The following is a 26,731-nucleotide window of genomic DNA, read 5'->3' as shown; positions in this document are numbered from 1 at the left end:
AAATACTGAAGTAATAAATAAAATTTTAAAGTAAAACAAAATTTCAATAACATATAGAAGAAAAAAAGCACTGTAGTTGAGAGATTTTTTCCTGCCTTTATTTAATTCAGATCCTGAGAATTCTAGTTGAACTGTTTAAGGAGATCACAGTTGCTTTATACTGTTTCTTTTGAGAGACAGAAAGAAAGGAAAACAGATTATCAGCAATATGAGCAAATAGTTTACCTTGATGTTTTTCCTGTCTCAACAAGGTTTCATTATCTTATATATATATATGAGCTATTCATATATTTCTGTTAATCTTTAACTTTTGGCAACACTTCACTATTAAAAATGTGTTTTTTTTTTAATTTGTGCCTACATCTACATACAAAACAATTTAATAATGTTTCCATTATTCCTCTATCCTTCATTCATTTATCAGTAAATATTTTTGATCTCAAGTAATGACTTTAACACATGGATAGTTATTGAGTCTTCAGTGATTAAGAAAAACACAGATTTTGTCCTACCTTCTCAGACCATAAAATTGTACTCTAGAGCTCTCATGAGTACAGGCTGAATCCAGAACTGAGTTTAGAATACACTTTATCTTCTACCTTAGGCACTTCATTCTATCCCTTCTCCTTATAAATCACTTCTGTAAAAATCCCATCCCAGGATCTGCATCTAAGGAACCCCATCTAACCTGGAGAGATAGAGTTCAAATTATTTTCAAATTATAGACAAAATAACTTCATAGAAAGTTGGTGAGTAAAATTGTGACATGGCTTTTTGAAAGCAATTACATGACCAGATAGGTGACAATTCATAGTAAATTCAGGACAAAGTGCTCCAGAAGGCTGACATGCTCTAAATCAGCACAAATAAATGCCACTGTTTCTCCCATAATCAAGATTTATTCTTAATGATGAAAGGCTGAAAGCTTACCTCAGAAAATCAGAACATGCTCCCTTTTATAACTTCAGTTTAATATTTCCCTGAAGATTAATGTCAGAAAAATTAGACTAGAAATGGAAATAAAAGGCATACAAATTGGAAAGAAAGAAGTAAAAGTATACTATAACAAATGACATAATCTTATGTAGAAAAAAAAAATCTAAGGAATCCACACACACATGAAGAAGTTCTTAGTACTAATACAAAATCAGTTATATTTCAATATACTAGGAACTAATAGTCTAAAAACAAAATTAAGGAAATAAGTGTGTTGACAATACCATCAAAAACAATAAAATACTTTGAAATAAATTTACCAAAATGGTGGATGAATTGTACACTAAAAAATTAAAAAAAAATCACTAAAAGAAATTAAAGAAAGCATAGGGTTGCTCACTGGGTAAAGAATCCACCTGAAATGCATGAGACACAGGAGACCCAGGTTCGATACCTGGGTCAGGAAAATTCCCTGGAGAAGGAAATGGCAACCCACTCCAGTATTCTTGCTGGGAGAATCCCTTGGACAGAGGAGTCTGGCACGCTACAGTCTATGGAGTTGCATAGAGTCAGACATGACTGAAGCGACTGAGCACAGGTAAATATAAATGTAACCTGTATTCATAGACTTGTAGACCAAATAATTAAGATAACAATATCCCCCAGAGTGCATATTTAGTGCAATCTTTATAAAAAACCATTTTATGCAGAAATGGAAACACTAATACTAAAATTTGTGTGAAACTTTAGAGAAGTTTCATATAGAATTTCAACAAATCTCAAATTAAAAAAAAAATAAGAAATCTGAAAAGTGAAGAACAAAGTTGGAGGATTCATACCTTCATCTCAAAACTTAATACAAAGATATAGTTCTTATGAGAACTATAAGGACTTGTAGAAATGTGTGCCCCCAAGTGAGGTTAATGAAGAAAAATATAATACATGTATCTTCACATATGAAAATTTATTTTCATTAAAAATGTTAGAAGAATATTATGATATAATAGTTATATAATATAATGTCTATATTTATTACTTTATTTTATTTTTGCTATGCATGATTTTATTTATTTTTTATTTTACTTTACAATACTCTATTGGTTTTTGCCATACATCAACATGAATCCTCCATAGGTATACATGTGTTCCCAATCCTGAACCTCCCTCCCACCTCCCTCCCCATATCATCTCTCTGGGTCATCCCAGTGCACCAGCCCCAAGCATCCTGTACCCTGCATCGAACCTAGAGTGGCATTTATTTTCTTACATGATATTATACATGTTGCAATGCTATTCTCCCAAATCATCCCACCCTTTCCCTCTCCCAGAGTCCAAAAGACTGTTCTATACATCTCTGTCTCTTTTGCTGTCTCGCATATAGGGTTATCATTACCATCTTTCTAAATTCCATATATATATGTTAGTATATTGTATTGGTGTTTTTCTTTCTGTATATAGAGTACCAGTTTTTGTGATTTTATTTGCATAAATCCAAACTGTTCATAAAAATCATAAACATGAGAGACATTATCTCTGACTGTTGATGGTAGTTCATTCAGTTCAGTCGCTCAGCCGTGTCTGATTCTTTGCAACCCCATGAGTTGCAGCACGCCAAGCCTCCCTGTCCATCACCATCTCCCGGAGTTCACTCAGACTCACGTCCATTGAGTCCGTGATGCCATCCAGCCATCTCATCCTCTGTCGTCCCCTTCTCCTCCTGCCCCCAATCCCTCCCAGCATCAGAGTCTTTTCCAATGAGTCAACTCTTCGCATGAGGTGGCCAAAGTACTGGAGCTTCAGCTTTAGCATCAGTCCTTCCAAAGAAATAAAAGGGGTGCAACTCCTACAGAATGGACTGGTTAAATCTCCTTGCATTCCAAGGGACTCTCAAGAGTCTTCTCCAACACCACAGTTCAAAAGCATCAATTCTTCAGTGCTCAGCCTTCTTCACAGTCCAACTCTCACATCCATACATGACCACAGGAAAAATTATAGCCTTGACTAGACGGACCTTAGTCGGCAAAGTAATGTCTCTGCTTTTCAATATGCTATCTAGGTTGGTCATAACTTTTCTTCCAAGGAGTAAGCGTCTTTTCAATTCATGGCTGCAGTCACCATCTGCAGTGATTTGGGAACCCAAAAAGATAAAGTCTCGCACTGTTTCCACTATTTCCCCATCTATTTCCCATGAAGTGATGGGACCGGATGCCATGATCTTCGTTTTCTGAATGTTAAGATTTAAGCCAACGTTTTTGCTCTCCTCTTTCACTTTCATCAAGAGACTTTTTAGCTCCTCTTCACTTTTTGCCATAAGGGTTGTGTCATCTGCATATCTGAGGTGATTGATATTTCTCCCAGCAATCTTGATTCCAGCTTGTGTTTCTTCCACTCCAGCATTTCTCATGATGTACTCTGCATATAAGTTAAATAAGCAGGGTGACAATATACAGCCTTGACATACTACTTCTCCTATTTGGAACCAGTCTGTTGTTCCATGTCCAGTTCTAACTGTTGCTTCCTGACCTGCATACAGATTTCTCAAGAGGCAGGTTAGGTGGTCTGGTATTCCCATCTCTTTCAGAATTTTCCACAGTTTATTGTGATCCACACGGTCAAAGGCTTTGGCATAGTCAAGAAAGCAGAAATAGATGTTTTTCTGGAACTCTCTTGCTTTTTCCATGATCCAGCGGATGTTGGCAATTTGACCACAGGTTCCTCTGCCTTTTCTAAAACCAGCTTGAACATCAGGGAGTTCAAGGTTCACATATTGCTAGAGCCTGGCTTGGAGAATTTTGAGCATTACTTTACTAGCATGTGAGATGAGTGCAATTATGTGGTAGTTAGAGCATTCTTTGGCATTGCCTTTCTTTGGAATTGGAATGAAAACTGACCTTTTCCAGTCCTGTGGCCACTGCTGAGTTTTCCAAATTCGCTGCCATATTGAGTGCAGTACTTTCACAGCATCATCTTTCAGGATTTGAAACAGCTCAACTGGAATTCTGTCACATCCACTAGCTTTGTTTGTAGTGATGTTTTCTAAGGCCGACTTGACATCACATTCCAAGATGCCTGGCTCTAGATTAGTGATCACATCATCATGATTATCTGGGTCGTGAAGATCTTTTTTTGTACAGTTTTTCTTTGTATTCTTGCCACCTCTTAATATCTTCTGATTCTGTTAGGTCTATACCATTTCTGTCCTTTATTGAGCCCATCTTTGCATGAAATGTTCCCTTGTTACCTCTAATGTTCTTGAAGAGATCTCTAGTCTTTCCCATTCTGTTGTTTTCCTCTATTTCTTTGCATTGATCGCTGAAGAAGGCTTTCTTATCTTTTCTTGCTATTATTTGGAACTCTGCATTCAGATGCTTATATCTTTCCTTTTCTCCTTGGCTTTTTGCCTCTCTCCTTTTCACAGCTATTTGTAAGGCCTCGCCATACAGCCATTTTGCTTTTTTTGCATTTCTTTTCCATGGGGATGGTCTTGATCCCTGTCTCCTGTACAATGTCACAAACCTCATTTCATAGTTCATCAGGCACTCTATCTATCAGATCTAGTCCCTTAAATCTATTCCTCACTTCCACTGTATAATTACAAGGTATTTGATTTTGGTCATACCTGAATGTTCTAGCGCTTTTCCCTATTTTCTTCAATTTGAATCTGAATTTGGTAATAAGGAGTTCATGATCTGAGCCACAGTCTGCTCCTGGTCTTGTTTTTGTTGATTGTATAGAGATTCTCCATCTTTGGCTGCAAAGAATAAAATCAATCTGGTTTCGGTGTTGATGATCTAGCGATGTCCATGTGTAGTCTTCTTTTGTGTTGTTGGAAGAGAGTGTTTGCTATGACCAGTGCATTTTCTTCGCAAAACTCTACTAGTCTTTGCCCAGCTTCATTCTGCATTCCATGGCCAAATTTGCCTGTTACTCCAGGTGTTTCTTGACTTTCTACTTTTGCATTCCAGTCCCCTATAATGAAAAGGACATCTTTTTTGGTGTTAATTCTAAAACGTCTTGTAGGTCTTCATAAAACCGTTTAACTTCAGTTTCTTCAGCTTCACTGGTTGGGACATAGACTTGGATAACTTTGATATTGAATGGTTTGCCTTGGAGACGAACAGAAATCATTCTGTCATTTTTGAGATTGCATCCAAGTACTGCATTTTTGACTCTTTTGTTGACCATGATGGCTACTCCATTTCTTCTGAGGGATTCCTGCCCACAGTAGTAGACATAATGGTCATCTGAGTTAAATTCACCCATTCCAGTCCATTTTGCTGATTCCTAGAATGTCGACGTTCACCCTTGCCATCTCTTGTTTGACCACTTCCAGTTTGCCTTGATTCATGGACCTGATATTCGAAATTCCTATGCAATATTGCTCTTTACAGCATCGGATCTTGCTTCTATCATCAGTCACATCCACAACTGGGTATTGTCTTTGCTTTGGCTCCATCCCTTCATTCTTTCTGGAGTTATTTCTCCACTGATCTCCAGTAGCATATTGGGCACCTACTGAGCTGGGGAGTTGCTCTTTTAGTATCCTATCATTTTTCCTTTTCATACTTTTCATGCGGTTCTCAAGGCAAGAATACTGAAGTCGCTTGCCATTCCCTTCTCCAGTGGACCACATTCTGTCAGAACTCTACACCATGACCCACCCATCTTGGGTTGTCCCGCAGGCATGTCTTGGTTTCACTGAGTTAGACAAGGCTGTGGTCCTAGTGTGATTAGATTGACTAGTTTTCTGTGAGTATGGTTTCAGTGTGTCTGCCCTCTGATGCCCTCTTACAACACCTACCATCTTACTTGGGTTTCTCTTACCTTGGGAGTGGGGTATCTCTTCACAGCTGCTTCAGCAAAGCACAGCTGCTTCTCCTTACCTTGGACAATGGATATCTCCTTACTGCCGCCATTCCTGATGTTCAATGTGGGATAGCTCCTCTAGGCCCTCCTGTGCCTGCTCAGCCACGGCTCCTCGGGTTGCTCCTCTGGGCTGCCAGCCCTGGTTCAGGCGTGGTGGCTCCTCCCAGCTCCTGTCCCTGGCCTCGGGCTCAGGGTGGCTCCTCAGGGTCACCGCCCCTGGCCTTGGGCACGAGGTGGCTTCTCCCGGCTGCCCCTGACCTCAGACGTGGGTTGTGTCCTCCAGGCCGCCCCAATCTCGGACACGGGGTAGCTCCTCTCAGCCACCACTGACCTCGGACGTGGAGTGGCTCCTCCAGGTCACTGCCCTGACCTCGGACGCAGGTTGTCTCCTGCTGGTCGCCCCTGACTTTGGATGCGGGGTGGCTCCTCCCGGCTGTTCCTGCGCTGTCACAGCCTGGCACTCTGGGCCACTGTCCCTGACTTCGGAGGTGGGGTAGCTCTCGGCCATTCTTAGTGTGCTGGCCCACCGCCGCCACGATTAGCAATATTACACAGTACAAAAAAAAAAAAAATGAAGAAATGAGTTGGTGATGGAAACAGGATGGTCTGAGGAACATAGATGCTTAGATGCAAAGGGAGATGAGATATATCTGATAAAAGCTTTTTATAAAAATTGCCTTGTGGTATAAGAAACAGAATTGCAAAGAAAATAAGTTTAACAAAAGGAATGAAGTGTAATGTGATTGTTGTTATTATTGTTGTTCAGCCACTAAGTTGTGTCCAATTCTTTGCTAACCTGTGGACTGCAGCACACCAGTCTCCTGTGTCCTCCACTACCTCCTGGAGTTTGCTCAAATTCATGTCCATTGAGTCAGCTGAGTAGAGACACCATTTATTAAGCCTGCTTTACTAATCTCTGTGACCATCTGATCATGCTTAGTGGGAATCTACATGAAGATTTATAACCAACACACCAGTTTCACTGACTTTGTTCCTGTACAAACTGGGCATTTTTCTTAATTTCCTTACAATTATAGAATGAGTAGGAAGATACCATAGAGTTTTGCCCTGTAAAATTCTCCAAGTTCTTTTTTCCCACTGCTCTGAAGTGTCTTGGGTGGCTTGGTATATGTTATCCATTTTGTTGACTTATGTATGATTTTGCCTTTTTGCCATGTTGAAATTCCATTCACTTTGGATATCATTTCTGGTTTTATCCCTGGATAGTGGCTAGCTACTTAAAATCTTTCCAAGGCTTTGCCTTCTCTAGATATTCCTGCCTCTATCCTAGTGCCAAACTCTAACTCTATAAACTCTTTTGACAATGGAGAAAAGACTAGACCCTTCATTTACACTTTGAAGAAGGCAATGGCACCCCACTCCAGTAATCTTGCCTGGAAAATCCCATGGATGGAGGAGCCTGGTAGGCTGTAGTCCATGGGGTCACTAAGAGTCAGGTGCGACTGAGTGAATTCACTTTCACTTTTCAATTCCATGCATTGGAGAAGGAAATGGCAACCCACTCCAGTGTTCTTGCCTGGAGAATCCCAGGGACAGGGGAGCCTGGTGGGCTGCTGTCAATGGGGTCACATAGAGTCGGACACGACTGAAGTGACTTAGCAGCAGCAGTAGCAGACTTCTTCCCAGGTTGCGCTACTGATAAAGAACCCACTCAAGGAGGGAGATGTAAGATATAAGGGTTTGATCCCTGGGTCAGGAAGATCTGCTGGAGAAGGAAATGACAATCCACTTCAGTATACTTGCCTGGAAAATTTGATGGACAGAAGAGCCTGATGGGCCCATTGGGTAGCAAAGAGTCAGACATGACTGAAGCAACTTAGCATGCACATGTACTTACTATCCATGAAAATTCAGAGTTATAAGTTTTTTGTGACTGTATCAATTTTCATTTTATGTATACTTTGAAGCAATGTATAAAAGTTCAGCTAATTCACGTCCTCAACAACATTTGGTAGAATTAGTCTTTATCTTTTATTTTTTAAATTATGAAAGTATGATAGCATATTTACAAGAGACTTGGAAAATGTTGAACAAAGTTATATATAGTTCCACTATATATTACAATTATTTGTAAACAGGTAAATTTAGATTTTTAGTTGGAGTTTCAACATCAAACTCACAAAAATTAATACAATGAATAGGCAGAAAAGTAGAAGGATACAGTAGACCTGAAAAGCACTATTAACCAGTACAATATAATAAAAATTTATACAATTTTCACATAACAGTGAAATACAAATTCTATTCAAGTTCCCATAGACTATAAACAAGAGGAAACTGGAACATATCCAGGGGCATAAAACAAGGTGCAAATTTTCATAGTCTAAAAGAATTGAAATCATACATACAGAGCCTGTTCTCTTATCAGTGTTGAATTATTATAGAAATAAATATTAAAATATATTTGACAATACCTCAAATAATTGCAAGTGCAATGTGACATTCACCAAGAGATCCTTGACTTAATCATTAAAAGCTTTCAGGTGAGTTCAGTCGCTCAATCGTGTCTGACTCTTTGCAACACCATGAATGGCAGCACGCCAGGCCTCCCTGTCCATCACCAACTCCTGGAGTTCACTCAGATTCACGTCCATTGAGTCAGTGATGCCATCCAGTCTCGTCCTTTTCTCCTCCTGCCCCCAATCCCTCCCAGCATCAAAGTCTTTTCCAATGACTCAACTCTTTGCATGAGGTGGCCAAAGAACTGGAGTTTCAGCTTTAGCATCATTCCTTCCAAAGAAATCCCAGGGCTTATCTCATTCAGAATGGACTGGTTGGATCTCCTTGCAGTCCAAGGGACTTTCAAGAGTCGTCTCCAATACCATAGTTCACAAGCATCAATTCTTCAATGCTCAGCCTCTTTCACAGTCCAACTGTCACATCCATACATGACTACTGGAAAAACAATAGCCTTGACTAGACGGACCTTAGTCAGCAAAGTAATGTCTCTGCTTTGAATATGCTATCTAGGCTGGTTATAACTTTTCCTCCAAGGAGTAAGGTCCATGGCTGCAGTCACCATCTGCAGGGATTTTAGAGCACCCCTCCCCCCCAAAAAAAAAGTCTGACCCTGTTTCCACTGTTTCCCCATCTATTTCCCACGAAGAGATGGGACCGGATGCCATGATCTTCGTTTTCTGAATGTTGAGCTTTGAGTCAACATTTTCACTCTCTTCTTTCACTTTCTTCAAGAGTTTTTTTAGTTCTTTTTCATTTTCTGCCAATAGGGTGGTGTCATCTGCATATCTGGGGTTATTGATATTTCTCCAAGCCATCTTGATTCCAGCTTGTGTTTCTTACACTCCAGCTTCTCATGATGTACTCTGCATATAAGTTAAATAAGCAGGGTGACAACATACATCCTTGATGTACTCGTTTTTCTATTTGGAACCAGTCTGTTGTTCCATGTCCAGTTGTAACTGTTGCTTCCTGACCTGCATACAGATTTCTCAAGAGGCAAGTTAGGTGGTCTGGTATTCCCAACTCTTTCAGAATTTTCCACAGTTAATTGTGATCCACACAGTCAAAGGCTTTGGCATAGTCAATAAAGCAGAAATAGATGTTTTTCTGGAACTTTCTTGCTTTTTCCATGATCCAGCAGATGTTGGCAATTTGACCTCTGGTTCCTCTGCTTTTTCTAAAACCTGCTTGAACTTCAGGAAGTTCATGGTTCACATATTGCTGAAGCCTGATTTGGATAATTTTGAGCATTACTTTACTAGCATGTGAGATGTGTGTAATTGTGCGGTAGTTTGAGCATTCTTTGGCATTGTCTTTCTTTGGAATTGGAATGAAAACTGACCTTTTCCAGTCCTATGGACACTGCTGAGTTTTCCAAAATTGTTTGCATATTGAGTGCAGCACTTTGACAGCATAATCTTTCAGGATTTGAAATAGCTCAACTGGAACGCCATCACCTCCACTAGCATTGTTCATAGTAATGCTTTCTAAGGCGCACTTGACTTCACATTCCAGGAAGTCTGGCTCTAGATGAGTGATCGCAAATCATGATTATCCAGGTTGTGAAGATTTTTTGTACAATTCTTCTGTGTATTCTTGCCACCTCTTCTTAATATCTTCTGCTTCTTTGTGGCCCATACAATTTCTGTCCTTTATTGAACCCATCTTTGAATGAAATGTTCTCTTGGTATTTCTAATTTTCTTGAAGAGATCTCAAGTCTTCCCCATTCTGTTGTTTTCCTCTATTTCTTTGCATTGATTGCTGAAGAAGGCTTTCTTATCTCTTCTTGCTTTTCTTTGGAACCATGCATTCAGATGTTTATATCTTTCCTTTTCTCCTTGGCTTTTTGCTTCTCTTCTTTTTCACAGCTACTTGTAAGGCCTCCCCAGACAGCCATTTTGCTTTTTTGCATTTCTTTTGCATGGGGAAGCTCTTGATTCCTGTCTCCAGTACAATGTCACGAACCTTATTCCATAGTTCATCAAGCACTCTATCTATCAGATCTAGTCCCTTAAATCTATTTCTCACTCCCCTGTATAATCATAAGGGATTTGATTTAGGTCATACCTGAATGGTCTAGCGGTTTTCCCTACTTTCTTCAATTTGAGTCTGAATTTGGTAATAAAGAGTTCATGATCTGAGCCACAGTCAGCTCCTGGTCTTGTTTTTGTTGACTGTATAGAGCTTCTCCATTTTTGGCTGCAAATAATATAATCAATCTGATTTTGGTGTTGCCCATCTGGTGATGTCCATGTGTAGAGTCATCTCTTGTTTTGTTGGAAGAGAATGTTTGCTATGACCAGTGCATTTTCTTGGCAAAATTCTATTTGTCTTTGCCTGCTTCATTCCACATTCCAAGGCCAAATTTGCCTGTTACCCCAGGTATTTCTTGACTTCTTACTTTTGCATTCCAATCCCATATAATGAAAAGGACATCTTTTTTGGGTGCTAGTTCTAAAATGTCTTGTAAGTATTCATAGAACTGTTCAACTTCAGCTTCTACAGCATTACTCGTTGGCGCATAGACTTGGATTACTGTGATATTGATTGGTTTGCCTTGGAGATGAACAAACATCATTCTGTCAGTTTTGAGATTGCATCCAAGTACTGCATTTCAGACTCTTATGTTGACCATGATGGCTACTCCATTTCTTCTGAGGGATTCCTGCCCACAGTAGTAGATATAATGGTCATCTGAGTTAAATTCATCCATTCCCGTCCATTTTAGTTCTCTGATTCCTAGAATGTCAGCGTTCACCCTTGCCATCTCCTGTTTGACCACTTCCCATCTGCCTTGATTCATGAACCTGACATTCAAGTTTCCTATGCAATATTGCTCTTTACAGCATTGGACCTTGCTTCTATCACCAGTCACATCCACAGCTGGATATTGCTTTTTCTTTGGCTCCATCCTTTCATTCTTTCTAGAGTTATTTCTGCACTGATCTCCAGTAGTATATTGGGCACCAACTGACCTGGGGAGTTCCTCTTTTAGTGTCCTATCATTTTGCTTTTTCATACTGTTCGTGGGGTTATCAAGGCAAGAATACTGAAGTGGTTTTCCATTATCTTCCCAGTGAACCACATTCTGTCAGACCTCTCCACCATGACCCGATCATCTTGGGTTGCCCTGCATGCATGCCTTGGTTTCATTGAGTTAGACAAGGTGTGGTCCACTGGAGAAGGGAGTGTCAAACCACTTCAGTATTCTTGCCTTGAAAACACCATGAGCAGTATGAAAAGGAAAAATGGTAGGATACTGAAAGAGGTACTCCTCAGGTCAGTAGGTGCCCAATATGCTACTGGAGGTCCGTGGAGACATAACTCCAGAAAGAATGAAGGGATGGAGCCAAAGCAAAAAACAGTACCCAGCTGTGGATGTGCCTGGTGATAGAAGAGAGGTCCGATGCTGGAAAGAACAATATTGCATAGGAACCTGGAATTTCAGATCCATAAATCAAGGCAGATTGGAAGTGGTCAAACAGGAGATGGCAGGACAAAACGTCGACATTATAGGAATCAGCGAACTAAGATGGACAGGAATGGGTGAATTTAACTCAGATGACCATTATATCTACTACTGTGGGCAGGAATCCCTCAGAAGAAATGGAGTAGCCATCATGGTCAACAAAAGAGTCTGAAATGCAGTACTTGTATGCAATCTCAGAAACGGCAGAATGATCTTTGTTCACTTGTAAGGCAAATCATTCAATATCACAGTAATCCCAGTCTCTATGCCCCAACCAGTAACACTGAAGAAACTGAAGTTGAATGGTTCTATGAAGACCTACAAGACCTTTAGAACTAACACCTAAAAAGGATGTCCTTTTCATTATAGGGGACTGGAATGCAAAAGTAGGAAGTCAAGAAAAACCTCGAGTAACAGGCAAATTTGGCCTTAGAATGTGGAATGAAGCAGGGCAAAGGCTAATAGAGTTTTGACAAGAAAATACACTGGTCATAGCAAACACCCTCTTCCAACAGGACAAGAGAAGACTCTACACATGGACATCACCAGATGGTCAACACCAAAGTCATATTGATTATATTCTCTGCAAAAAATGATGGAGAAGCTCTATACAGTCAACAAAAACAAGACCAGAAGCTGACTGTGGCTCAGATCATGAACTCCTTATTTCCAAATTCAGCCTGAAATTGAATAAAGCAGGGAAAACCGCTAGACCATTCAGGTATGACCTAAATCATATCCCTTATGATTATACAGTGGAAGTGAGAAATAGATTTAAGGGCCTAGATCTGATAGATAGAGTGCCTGATGAACTATGGAATGAGGTTCGTGGCATTGTACAGGAGACAGGGATCAAGACCATCCCCATGGAAAAGAAATGCAAAAAAAGCAAAATGGCTGTCTGGGGAGGCCTTACAAATAGCTGTGAAAAGAAGAGAGGCAAAAAGCCAAGGAGGAAAGGAAACATATAAGCATCTGAATGCAGAGTTCCAAAGAATAGCAAGAAGAGATAAGAAAGCCTTCTTCAGTGATCAATGTAAAGAAATAGAGGAAAACAACAGAATGGGAAAGACTAGAGATCTCTTCAAGAAAATTAGAGGTACCAAGGGAATATTTCATGCAAAGATGGGTTCTATAAAAGATAGAAATGGTATGGACCTAACAGAAGCAGAAGATATTAAGAAGAGGTGGCAAGAATACACAGAAGAACTGTACAAAAAACATCTTCATGACCAGGATAATCACGATAGTGTGATCACTCATCTAGATTCAGATATCCTGGAATGTGAAGTCAAGTGGACCTTAGAAAACATGACTATGAGCAGAGCTAGTGGAGGTGATGGAGTTCCAGTAGAGCTGTTTCAAATCCTGAAATATGATGCTGTGAAAGTGCTGCACTTAATATGCCAGCAAATTTGGAAAACTCAGCAGTGGCCACAGGACTGGAAAAGGTCAGTTTTCATTCCAATTCCAAAGAAAGGCAATGCCAAAGAATGCTCAAACTACCACACAATTGCACTCATCTCACATGCTAGTAAAGTAATGCTCAAAATTATCCAAAACAGGCTTCAGCAATATGTGATCCATGAACACCCTGAAGTTCAAGCTGGTTTTAGAAAAGGCAGAGGAACCAGAGGTCAAATTGCCAACATCCACTGGATCATGTAAAAAGCAAGAGAGTTCCAGAAAAAAAACATCTATTTCTGCTTTATTGACTATGCCAAAGACTTTGACTGTGTAGATCACAATTAACTGTGGAAAATTCTGAAAGAGATGGGAATATCAGACCACCTAACCTGCCTCTTGAGAAATCTGTATGCAGGTCAGGAAGCAACAGTTAGAACTGGACATGGAACAACAGACTGGTTCCAAGTAGGAAAAGGAGTACGTCAAGGCTGTAGATTGTCACCCTGCTTATTTAAATTATGCAGAATGTATCATGAGAAACGCTGGCATGGAAGAAACACAAGCTGGAATCAAGATTGCTGGGAGAAATATCAATAACCTCAGATATGCCGATGACACCACCCTTATGGCAGAAATTGAAGAGGAGCTAAAAAACCTCCTGATGAAGGTGAAAGAGGACAGTGAAAACGCTGGCTTAAAGCTCAACATTCAGAAAATGAAGATCATGGCATCCGGTCCCATCACTTCATGGGAAATAGATGGGGAAACAGTGAAAACAGTGTGAGACTTTATTTTTTGGGCTCCCAAATCACTGCAGATGGTGACTGCAGCCGTGAAATTAAAAGATGCTTACTGCTTGGAAGAAAACTTTTGAGCAACTTGGATAATATATTCAAAAGCAGAGACATTACTTTACCGACTAAGGTCCGTCTAGTCAAGGCTATTTTTTTTCCATTGGTCATGTATGGATGTGAGAGTTGGACTGTGAAGAAGGCTGAGTGCCGAAGAATTGATGCTTTTGAACTGTGGTGTTGGAGAAGACTCTTGAAAGTCCCTTGGACTGCAAGGAGATCCAACCAGTCCATTCTGAAGGAGATCAGCCCTGGAATTTCTTTGGAAGTAATGATACTAAAGCTGAAACTCCAGTACTTTGGCCACCTCATGGGAAGAGTTGACTTATTGTAAGATACTTTGATGCTGGGAGGGATTGCATGCAGGAGACAAAGGGGACGACAGAGGATGAGATGGCTAGATGGCATCAGTGACTCGATGGATGCGAGTCTGAGTGAACTCAGGGAGTTGGTGATGGACAGGGAGGCCTGGCATGCTGCGATTCATGGGGTTGCAAACAGTCGGACACGACTGAGCAACTGAACTGAACTGCACTGAACTGTGCTGCTAGTGTGATTACATTGGCTAGTTTTCTGTGAGTACGGTTTCAGTGTGTCTGCCCTTTGATGCCCTCTTGCAACACCTACCATCTTACTTGGATTTCTCTCACCTTGGGTATGGGGTATCTCTTCATGGCTGCTCCAGCAAAGCACCGCCACTGCTCCTTACCGTGGACTAGGGGTATCTCCTTACTGCCGCCATTCCTGACCTTCAACATGGGATAGCTCCTCTAGGTCCTCCTGTGCCTGCATAGCCACCACTCCTCAGGTTGCTCCTCTGGGCTGCCGGCCCTGGCCTCTGGCATGGGTGGTTCCATCCTGCTGCTGCCCCTGGCCTCAGGCTTGGTGTGGTGCCTCAGGGTCACCACCCCTGGCCTCAGGTGCAAGGTGGCTTCTTCAAGCCGCCCCTGTCCTCGGATGTGGGGTGTCTCCTCCCAGCCACCACTGGCCTCAGCCATTAAAAAGAATACATTTAAATCAGTTCTAATGAGGTTGGTGAAACTGGAGCTGATTATACAGAGTAAAGTAAGCCAGAAAAAAAAAAAATATATATATACAATATACTAACGCATATATATGGAATTTAGAAAGATGGCAATGATAATCCTGTATATGAGACAGCAAAAGAGACACAGATGTATAGAACCGTCTTTTGTACTCTGGGAGAGGGCGAGGGTGGAATAATTTGGGAGAATGGCATTGAAACATGTAAATTATCATATGTGAAATGGATCGGCAGTCCAGGTCCAATGCATCATACAGGTTGCTCAAGGCTGAATCACTGGGATGACCAAGAGGGATAGGATGGGGAGAGAGGTGGAAGGGGGGTTCAGGATGGGGAACACATGTACACCCATGGCACATTCATGTCGATGTATGGCAAATCCAATAAAATATTGTAAAGTAAAAATAATAATAATTTTTTTTAAAGAAAAGAAAATGCTGATCCTGAAGCTGAAGCTCCAATACTCTCACCACCTGCTGCGAAGAACTGACTCATTGGAAAAGACCCTTATGCTAGGAAAAATTGAAGGCATGAGGAGAAGAGGAAGACAGGATGAGATGGTTGGATGGCATCACTGACTTTATGGACATGAGTTTGAGCAAGCTTCAGGTGTTGGTGATGGACAGGGAAGCCTGGGGTGCTGCAGTCCATGGAGTCACAAAGAGTCAGACATAATTGAGCAATTGAACTGAACTAATATTTTCTAAAAGATAGCACAATATTATATGCATTATAAATATTTAATGTGTTGGGATATATATATACACACACACACATATATATATATATATAAAGGAAAATAATCAAATTGACTAAAATGAAGTCCAAAGACTAACACTAGAGGCTAGGGAATTCGTTTCTACTTTAAATGATTCAAATTCAAGGAACATTCTGGCCTAATCTCAGGAGGAAGTACAATTTGTTTTCATTCCTGTTTAAACTAAGGATGAGAAATAAATTGAAACTATAATTCTCAGCATATGAATGAATAGTTTGCTCTTAGTAAGGCTTTTTATCTGATTAATATGAGCTCTTTAAGTAACATTCTTCTGTTAACCTGTTTACTTTTCAATAACATTTCATTATTAAAAGCTGTTTTAAAAAAATACATGGCTATGGCTACATACCAACTGGTTTCAGGATAAATGGACACCTTTTATTCTTTTTGTTTTAATTCATTAACAAACATTTTGAGCACAAAGAATATATCAATCATGTTTATCATTGCTGGGATTGCAGTGGTGAAAAAAATAGAGAGAGAGAGAGAGAGACCTAGATTCTGCCTTTACATAGTTTAGGATCTGCTGAATGACTCCCAAGAGGGAGTAAAAAATTACAACATGGTGTTGTCAATTACAGGCTTCCCTGGTAGCTCAGTTGATAAAGAATCTACTGCAATACAGGAGACTCTGGTTAGATTTGTGGGTCAGGAAGTTCCCCTGGAGAAGGGATAGGATACCCTTCCAGAATTCTTGGGCTTCTGTGGTGGCTCAAATGATAAAGAATCTATAGGCAATGCAGGGGACCTGGGTTTGATAGTGGAAGCACAGGGTAACCATGAAATTTGTAGGGAATATAAATTTGTACAGTCACTATGGAGCATAGTATGGAGATTTCTTAAATAACTAAAAATAGAATTGCCATATGATTCAGTGATTCCACTCCTAGGCATCTATCCAGAGAAAAACACAATTTAAGGAGATGCATGCACCCCAATGTTCATTATGGCACTATTTATAATAGCCAGGACATAAAAGCAACCTAAATGTCCATCAACAAAGGAATGGATAAAGAATGCGTAGTACATATATGCAATGGAATATTACTCAGCCATAAATAATGAAATAATGCTATTTACAGAGAAATAGATGGAACTAGAGACTTTCATTCTTAGTGAAGTAAGTCAGAAAGAGAAAAACAAATATTGTATAATATCACTTATATATGGATCTAGAAAAATGGTACTGCTACTGCTAAGTCACTTCAATCGTGTCCGACTCTGTGTGACCCCACAGACGGCAGCCCACCAGGCTCCCCCATCCCTGGGATTCTCCAGGCAAGAACACTGGAGTGGGTTGCCATTTCCTTCTCCAAAAAGAAAAATGGTACAGATGGACTTATTTGCAAAGCAGAAATAGAGTCACAGACATAGAGAACAACTTATGGACTTATGGTTACCAAGGCGGGGGAGAGAGAGTGGAATGAATTGGGAGATTAGGACTGACATATATACTTTACTATGTATAAAACGGATAAATAATAAGAACCTACTCTATAGCACAGATAACTCTACTCAGTGCTCTCTGGTGACCTAAATGGAAAGAAAATCCAAAAAGGAGGGGATTATATACATGTATGACTGATTCATTTTTCTGTTCAGCAAGAAACTAAGCAACATTGCAAAGCAGCTATACTCTGATTAAAATTAATTTTTAAAAAGAACTATGAAGATTTGCAGAAATGCAAGTGCCAAGTTTAATTTTAAAATAATAAAATAGTGTTATACAGATTTATTCATATACGAAAAAGTTTTTACTTTAAAGATTAGAAGACATGTTACAGGAAATATTTATTATATAATATGTTGTTGGTATTTTAACATAAAGATACCAATGTTTTTAATTATTATTTTCAAAAATCAAAACTGTTCATAAAAATTATATATGTGAGTGTAGTTTGGCATAACTGCAATTGTTGACAGCAGTGACTAGCAACAGAACAAAGCACAAAAACATACAGGAATGAGTTTGTGGTGGAAGCAGGCTGGTCTGAGGAACATGGGTACATGGATGCAAAGGAAGAGCGAATTAGAGTTGATAAATTAACAGCTTTTTAACTGTTCTAATGAGAATTAAAATTTTCTCATGATATAAGAACTAGAACTTCAACAGAAAAAAAGTTAAAGTAACATAAACAATGAAGTACAATGTGAGTAGAGATCACTGTTACAGCTGATGAACTAATGATCATCTCTGGGACCATCTGATCATGCTAAATGGGAAACTATGTGAAGTTTTTTTTTTTTTTTTAATAAATATCACCAGTTTCATTACCTCATTTCTGTCCAAACTGTCTGGAAAAGACACACTAGAGTTGTGTGTAATGAGTAAACAGTATTTGGACAACGAGTGATATCTCAGTATATATCTCAGTTCTACCATTAACTTGAAGTTTGGTCAAATCATGCCATTCATTCATCCATGGGCAAAAGCTAAACTTTCTGGAAAAGATTGGAATCCTAACCTGAGAAGGAAGTCCACATTCTAAATGAACTCCTTGCTTGGATATTCATTTCTCAGTTCCATGGCTTTTTTTTAGAGAGCTTTTTACCCCCTTTATAGTTAATATGCTGATACAATTAATAATTGTATATGAAATTTTTTGGTTCAAATTACTCTGTTCAGTTCCTTGACGGGACCCTGCCTAAGAAGATACTGAAAAATATGTTATACAATGCCAGTCTAATAGACATGCCATAAGTATTTCTTTACTGTACAATCAAGATTTAATTAACAAGAAAATTCACAAAAAATGTCTATATTGAGGTCAGAGTCCAAAGAGGAGGAAAATCATTAAACATTTTAATAATCAGTTTTTGTTGTCATTGTTCAGTGGCTCAATCGTGTCTGACTCTATGATCCTATGGACTGCAGCAAGCCAGGCCTCCCTGTCCTTTACTATCTCCTGGACTTCGCTCAGACTCATGTCTATTGAGTCAATGATGCCATCCAAACATCTCATCCTGTCATCCCCTTCTCCTCCTGCCCTCAATCTATCCCAGAATCAGGGTCTTTTCCAATAAGTCAGTTCTTCACACCAGCTGGTCAAAGTATTGGAGCTTCAGCTTCAGCATCAGTCCTTCCAATAAATATTCAGGGTTGATTTACTTTAGGATTGAGTAGTTTTATCTTCTTGCTGTCCAAGGGATTCTCAAGAGTCTTCTCCAGCACCACCATTTGAAATAATCAGTTCTTCAGCACTCAACCTTTTTTATGGCCCAAGTCTAACATTCATACATGTCTACTGGAAAAACCGTAGCTTTGACTATACACATTGTGAGCAAAGTGATGACTCTACTGTTTAATAAGCTATCTAGGTTTGCCATAGCTTTCCTTCCAAGAAGAAAGTATATTTTAATTTCATGGCTGCAGTTACCATACACAATGATTTTGGAGCCCAGAAAAGAAAATTGGTCAATGCTTCTACATTTTCCCCTTCCATTTACCATAAAGTGATGGGACTGGATGCCATGATCTTAGTTTTTGAAATGTTACATTTTAAGCCACCTTTCTCACACTCCTCTTTCACCCTCATCAAGAGGCTGTTTAGTTTCTCTTCACTTTGGGCTATTAGAGTGGTGTCATCTTCATATCTAAGGTTGTTGATATTTCTCCTGGCAATCTTGATTCCAGCTTGTGACTCATCCAGCCTGGCTTTTACATGATATACTCTGCACATAAGTTAAATAAGCAGGGTGACAATATACAATATGGAAAATATGTAATACAATGCTAGTCTTATGGGTGTTTTACAGATATTATTTTTTTTTCACTATGCAACAAAGATTTAATGAACAAGAAAATTCACAAAAGAATCTATACTGAGGCCTGAGTCCAAAGTAAAGGAATATCATTAAACATTTTTTTAATAATCAGTAGTAACCAGCATCTCAATGTTACATAATGAGACAACTTTAATACCCATCAAAAATAAGATTCATACTTTTTAGTTTTTGAAGATATTCCAGATTTCCTGTTAATAGATAAATATTTATGATTAAGAAGAATTAAGTTGTGACAAGGAGAGTGTGGGATGGGAGACAGTAAGTCGAGATTCCAGCCTAAGCGTTGGATCCATGCTTAAGTGTATATCTGCAAGTATATTCGACCCATTGTTAGATTTGATATATTGATCAAGAGGATTAGACTGCTGCTGCTGCTGCTAAGTCGCTTCAGTCGTGTCCGACTCTGTGCGACCCCGTAGATGGCAGCCCACCAGGCTCTGCCGTCCCTGGGATTCTCCAGGATTAGACTAGAGTATCTCTATTATTTCTATCTGTAATATTTAATGATTATACTTAAGTACTATCTCAAGTCAATTTTTCTTCCAGTGTTTATTCATAGCATTTTTTATCTCAGGATTTCTGAGGGTATAGATTAAATGATTGAATATAGGGGCCACCATAGTGTAAAAGACAGCAACAGCTTTATCAATGGGCAGAGTGGTGACTGGAAGAAAAAGATACACAAATACGCAGGGCACAAAGATAAAACAACTACTGTGATGTGAGAAACACATGTAGAAAGGGCTTTGTGCCTCCCTTCCAAACTGTAAGTCCTTAGGGAATGCAAGATGACCACATAGGAGACCAACAGGAGGAGGAAGTTTAACAGGCAGATGAACACACTGTTGGCAGCAACAAAGAGGTCAAGAATGTGAGTGTCCATGCAGACGTGCTTTAACAAAGGATACAAGTCACACATGAAGTGGTCTATGACACTGGGGCCACAGAAGGGCAGTTAGGCTGTAATGGTTGTGTGGAGAAATCCTCCAGTCCAGGCCACCCACAGCAGGAGGAGGCACAGCCTGTGGCTTATGATAGCCTGTAGTGCAGAGGTTTGCAGATGGCCACGTAGCAGTCACAGGCCATCTCTGTGAGCAGGATGATCTCAGTAGCACCAAAAAATGTGTTCTGCATAGACTTGAGCCATATACCCATTAAAGGAGATTGTTTTGATCTCCCAAAGGGAGTCTACAATCAACTTAGGAGCTGAAGAAGAAGAGTAAATTGTGTCTATCAAGGAAAGGTGGGTCAGGAAGAAGTACATGGGGGAGTTCAGAGACTGGCTGGTAGTTATGGTAACCACAATGAGCAGGGTGCCTGAGAGGGTTACCATGTATAAGACCAAAAACACGACAAACACTATTTTTTGCATTTGGGGGTTCTATTAAGACCTAATAGAATGAATATAGTCACATTCTTTTCATTCTCCATCTATGAGGTGTGGGTAATAGAAAGTCAGGGGAAGAATCCTTTACCTTAAAAAAATAAAATAAAAAAAGAACCATAAAACAATCAAATACACCGAAACTCTGTCTTTTAACAGTTCTCTAATAATGTCACACATGAGTCTTGCTTTTCCCAAAACTTTGTAGGAGTTGTATCTTAAAACTTCTTTTAGTTTTTTTTTTTTTTTTTAATTCTAATCTCAAGCTATTTTTCTAAGACATAGAATAACCAGAAGAAATTCAATTTCCTTGGCCATAGCATCTGAAATATTTCAATGGAACATCAATATAATGGAAAAATTGGTCCATTAGATGTAACAATTTTGGAGGATTACCTAAAAGTTTATGTATAAAATAACATGGATAAAAAAATCATGTCTATTTTTACAAATTATGTAAAAATAGGTAAAATTTTAATGAATGCATTTATTGAATTAATATTTAAAGATTATAGGTTTTATATGCCTCCTTTAAAAATAGAGTTCAAATTCAAAAATTTCACTTATAAAATTGTATATAACTTTTTAATCTATGTTAAAACATATGTATAGAAGATTGATAAGAAAAATAATTTAATGCATTGAGGATATTTCCTCTTGAATGTGAGATTATGGTTGATATTTTATTTCTCATGTTTTCCAGTATTTTCAAAATTTCTACAGCTTACATTACTAATTTTATCATGAGAAAATAAATATAATTTTCATGTTTTGTCTTAGAGTTGTGATGTTGAAACTATGTCGTTTTAAATTGATTGGAATATGCATGAGAAAACAGATAGAGGGAACTGTACTTTTGTAAATCATGGGACCCCAAGAAATATCTAAATATAATTTTAGTTAACTGCTCTAATGTACTTGAAATTGTTATCAGTTCACCAACTAGACATAGAGTGAGGGCACAACTGGCACTCACTGACTTCAGAAAATTAGGATGAAGTGTGAGGCTGCCTTGGGTGCCCCATGGGTCACTTATAATTACCCTAAATCCCATCTTTATTCTACCAAGCAAAAATTGTGACCTCTGCTTTTAACTTATACCATTTATACTTGTAGCAGATAAGTTCTTTGAATAATCAACCATATCAGTTTAAAGTAAAGTCTATTTCAACTTAATTGTTGTAATAATAATAAAGACATTATTCAATTAAACTTTAAGGTAGCATATAAAACTAAGTTTTATAAGATATTAATAATGGCATTATTAATGTCTACTTTTTCCTGGATCTCAGATTCCCTTATTCTCTTTAGATATTCTTAAAGCAAAGAGGCAGTGGATAGTAAAATGATTTCTCATTCATCAAACCTGGACTCCAATTAAAATAAATAAATTTATATTAAAAAATGATTTCTCCCAGTTACACATGGTCAAGTTGAATAATGAGTTATGTGGAAAGGAAATCTCTTCCAGATGATCCCACATAATCTTCATTGAGAAGCTAGTTTTAATGTTCCAAGCCCCAGGATATTGGTCTCCCTTCTGGATAGCCCAGTGTATCACAGAATCCTTCCAGAGACAAGAACATTTGAGGAACTAGTTGAATATATTTCTAATTACTTCTCTTCCCTAGAGAAGATGGCCTATGGGAGAACCAAGAAAAAAATAATATATTTTTATAATTTCATGAGGGTCTGTACCAAAGGTTGGATTTCATGATCAAAATCAGATAGAAAATTCCAAACATGACCCACCTGTTAGCATTATTTCACTTATTGCTTCAGTTTCTTGAAAACCTTAAAGTAATTAGAACTATGTTTAAAATAGTCCTATCTTATCAATGTCTCTGATATCTTCTATTAACTGACAGACTCAAACACATGATCATTTTCTTCTTCTGTGCTAGACTTAACTATGCCTATTAACACTCAAATCCTCTATGATACATATTTTTGAGAAATGAGAAACAGTATTAATCTCACAGAGTAACTCTTATCTCTCAAAAAGGCATCAATACAATTGAGAGGCAATAACTTAAGCAGATAAATTTCTTTCCAAGCAGAGAAACCTTTATTACTAGTCTAAATACCATATACTCAAACACTATAATATACAATCCTTTATTATCAATCTGTTTTTTCTCATTCTTAATAGAATGCAGAGACTAATTTTCCACCATGTGGTTCTTATGGGCTTCCCAGATGGTACTAGAGGTAAAGAACTTGCTTGCCAGTACAGGAGACATAAGAGACACAGGTTCAATCCCTGGGTCAGGATGATCTCTGGAGGAGGGCATGGCAACACACTCTAGTACTTTTGCCTGGAGAATCCCCAAGGACAGGGGAGCCTGGCCAGCAATAGTACATAGGGTTGCAAGGAGCCAGACATGACTGAAGCAACTTACCACCCATTGTTCAAAGGAGTACGTCAAGGCTGTATAATATCACCCTGCTTATTTAACTTATATGTAGAGTACATCATGAGAAACACTGGACTGGAAGAAACACAAGCTGGAATCAAGATTGCCAGGAGAAATATCAATAACCTCAGATATGCAGATGACACCACCCTTATGGCAGAAAGTGAAGAGGAAATAAAAAGTCTTTTTCATCAGAAAGTGAAAGTGGAGAGTGAAAAATTTGGCTTAAAGCTCAACATTCAGAAAACGAAGATCATGGCATCCGGTTCCATCACTTCCTGGGAAATAGATGGGAAAACAGTGGAAACAGTGTCAGACTTTATTTTTGGGGGCTCCAAAATCACTGCAGATAGTGATTGCAGCCATGAAATTAATAGGCGCTTACTCCTTGGAAGAAAATTTATGAGCAACCTAGATAGAATATTCAAAAGCAGAGACATTACTTTGCTAACTAAGGCCCGTCTAGTCAAGGCTATGGTTTTTCCTGTGGTCATGTATGGATGTGAGAGTTGGACTGTGAAGAAGGCTGAGCGCCGAAGAATTGATGCTTTTGAACTGTGGTGTTGGAGAAGACTCTTGAGAGTCCCTTGTGCAAGGATATCCAACCAATCCATTCTGAAGGAGATCAACCCTGGGATTTATTTGGAAGGTCTGAAGCTGAAGCTGAAAGTCCAATACTTTGGATACCTAATGTGAAGAGTTGACTGATTGGAAAATACTCTGATGCTGGGAGGAATTGGGGGCAGGAGGAGAAGGGGATGACCGAGGATGAAATGGCTGGATGGCATCATTGACATGATGGACGTGAGTCTGAGTGAACTCCGGGAGTTGGTTATGGACAGGGACGCCTGGCATGCTGCGATTCATGGGGTCACAAAGAATCGGACATGACTAAGCGACTGAATTGAACTGAACACATTGTTCTTATGATAATCTTTAAATGTTGTTGAGTTTTTGCTATGTTCTGTCACTATACTACAGCTTTATATGCACTATTCCTTTTAACAACACTTTCACAACAATCTTATGAGTTTAGTACACTATTATCTGTAGTCTAAAGAAAAGTAAATGTGGTTAGAAGGTAAAAAATTAGTCCAAGTCAAAATGATAAAAAATAAAATAAAGTCTGTATTAAAAACCAGGATGTCTGGCTCTACTCTTTTGAATTTAGCTCTCCAGAGTGGATCTAGTTTACTTCTTGGAATCAGTAATGTCAGAGTTTGGACAGAGCTACCACCTGTGATCATATATAATCCATAGCAGCTATTTGGCTAAGCTGTGAAATGTACAAGTAGATGTTAATGAGTTCAGGATCTATTTTAAAATTTCAGAATTTTTGTGCCCTAAAATTCTTCCTGTACCAAGGAATAGTTCGGGAGTTTTGGGTGGACATGTACACGTTGCTATATTTAAAATGGATAACCAACAAAGACCTACTGTATAGCACATGGAACTCTGATCAATATTATGTGGCACTGAGGAGAGGAGGGGAGTTTGAGGGAGAATAGATACACATATGGGTGTATGGCTGAGTCATTGTTAATTGGCTATACCCCAATACAAAATTAAAAGTTTTTTTTTTTTTTTCCAGGACTTGCATTTTGTCAACTCATGTTCTCTTTAAAGATGAGGGAACTGAGGTCCAGAGAAGAAACACAACTGATTAGTAGCAGAGAAGAATCCAAGTTTTCTAATGCCCAAGGTGTGGTTTTTCCCACCACCACACCTTATCTTCCTTAAAATGACTTAAGTCCAGTGTACACAAGGGAAAAAAAAATACTTATGGTGACAAAGAAAATTAACTTTCATCTTTTATCTTGAGCAATATGCATCTTGACTCTCAAAGATAAAAGTCTAAGTCTGAGGTCAGGGAGGCAGAAATTCAGTCATATTGCAGAGACCACATCCATTCCAGCAGAAATAAGACTTTACCTGGTTAGAATATCCAAGAATGTTTAAATCTAATCAGAATAAAAAGTTCCCCAGAGCTTGGGATTTAATGTATATTCCCGACTACAGCAAAGGGTATATTCTTTATAGCATTCTTGTAGATGTCATATATTAACACAATTTCCACTTGGAGTTCAATGTTTGAGCTGAAGATTTCCTTCAAAGAACAAAATCTAAATGCTGACCTTCCCTTTTAGTCCTAGGCTGACTTAAAAAATTGACTTCGGAATCCACAAATTGTAATCCTATTCTGGATAAATTACAGATAAATCCATATATATGGTGGAGAACAAATATTTCTGCAAAAGATCCCAGGATATCTAAAAGTAATCCATAAAATATTATGAAGTAAATCTTTAATGATTTTCATTGTAAAAATCCCTTGGAAGAAAACAGAATTGTAAAAACTTGAAAAGAAAAAAATAACAAAAAATAGCAATTCTAATTCCCTTACCATGGTTGACTCTGTAGTTAAGGAGAATGCCCAAGGTATTTATTAATAAGAAATAACCATTACTTGTAATGTCAAATCATACATATTTCTCAAGTCTGCACTGCCTGGACAATTCTACAGGAAGCAGAGATGTAAAAATGACACAAATTTATTTAAATGGATTCAGCACCCTCCAATGCCTTGGAAAACCAAGTCAAAATAAAAGAAAATGCTATGTTGAATTTGAAACCCAAAGTCTTAGGTACTAAGGGGAATCTTCTGATCTTCAAAACCTAGTCTATGGCTAATAGAACAAGAGACACAAATATTTCTTTTACCTAATAAGCTTTTCTTAGTCTTCTCTTAAAATTAGGAAACATCTTCTCCATGAATTTTAGAGTTTAGAGAAGATACTGAGAACATCAAAGAACCAATCTTTCTAAGGTTTTATCCTCCCTGGAATTAATTACCTCTGTTTTGTAATACTTTGCCAGAAGCAGATATTTGGGAGAATTCATCCATGAGCAACACATTATCACCTTATTGGTTCTTTCCCTGCACTATAATAGCTTGCATTCTTGGTCTGGTAAGTGAAAGTGAAAGTGAAGTCACTCAGTCGTGTCCGACTCTTTGTGACCCGTGGACTGTAGTCCACCAACCCTCTCCTTCAACGGGATTCTCTAGGCAAGAACACTGGAGTGAGTTGCCATTTCCTTCTGGTCTGGAAAATTATGTGATAAAGCTGAGGCATGAAGGACTCTAAATGATGGAACCATGGGGGTTCATCCAGGTGGAATATCCCTGAGAAAATTTACTCACTGACTGACGTCACCAGAGGAGGATGGAATACATATAGGTTCATGATTATTATATCTTGAGTAACTGACTATTTAATCATTATAATCTTTCTTGGTCTATAGCAACAAT

At 38.7% G+C, this 26,731-nt stretch overlaps 1 pseudogene; it reads right to left on the bottom strand.

Moving 5' to 3' along the window:
• Positions 1-20,150: 20,150 nt before the first annotated feature.
• On the bottom strand, positions 20,151-22,430 carry LOC120876066 (annotated as a pseudogene).
• Positions 22,431-26,731: the final 4,301 nt, after the last annotated feature.

The sequence above is a fragment of the Oryx dammah genome, unplaced genomic scaffold, assembly GCF_014754425.2.
Source record: "Oryx dammah isolate SB20612 unplaced genomic scaffold, SCBI_Odam_1.1 HiC_scaffold_17, whole genome shotgun sequence".
In the NCBI taxonomy this organism is placed as follows: Eukaryota; Metazoa; Chordata; class Mammalia; order Artiodactyla; family Bovidae; genus Oryx; species Oryx dammah.
Note: the sequence above shows the minus strand (reverse complement) of the source record. Positions and strands in the feature narration are given on the sequence as shown.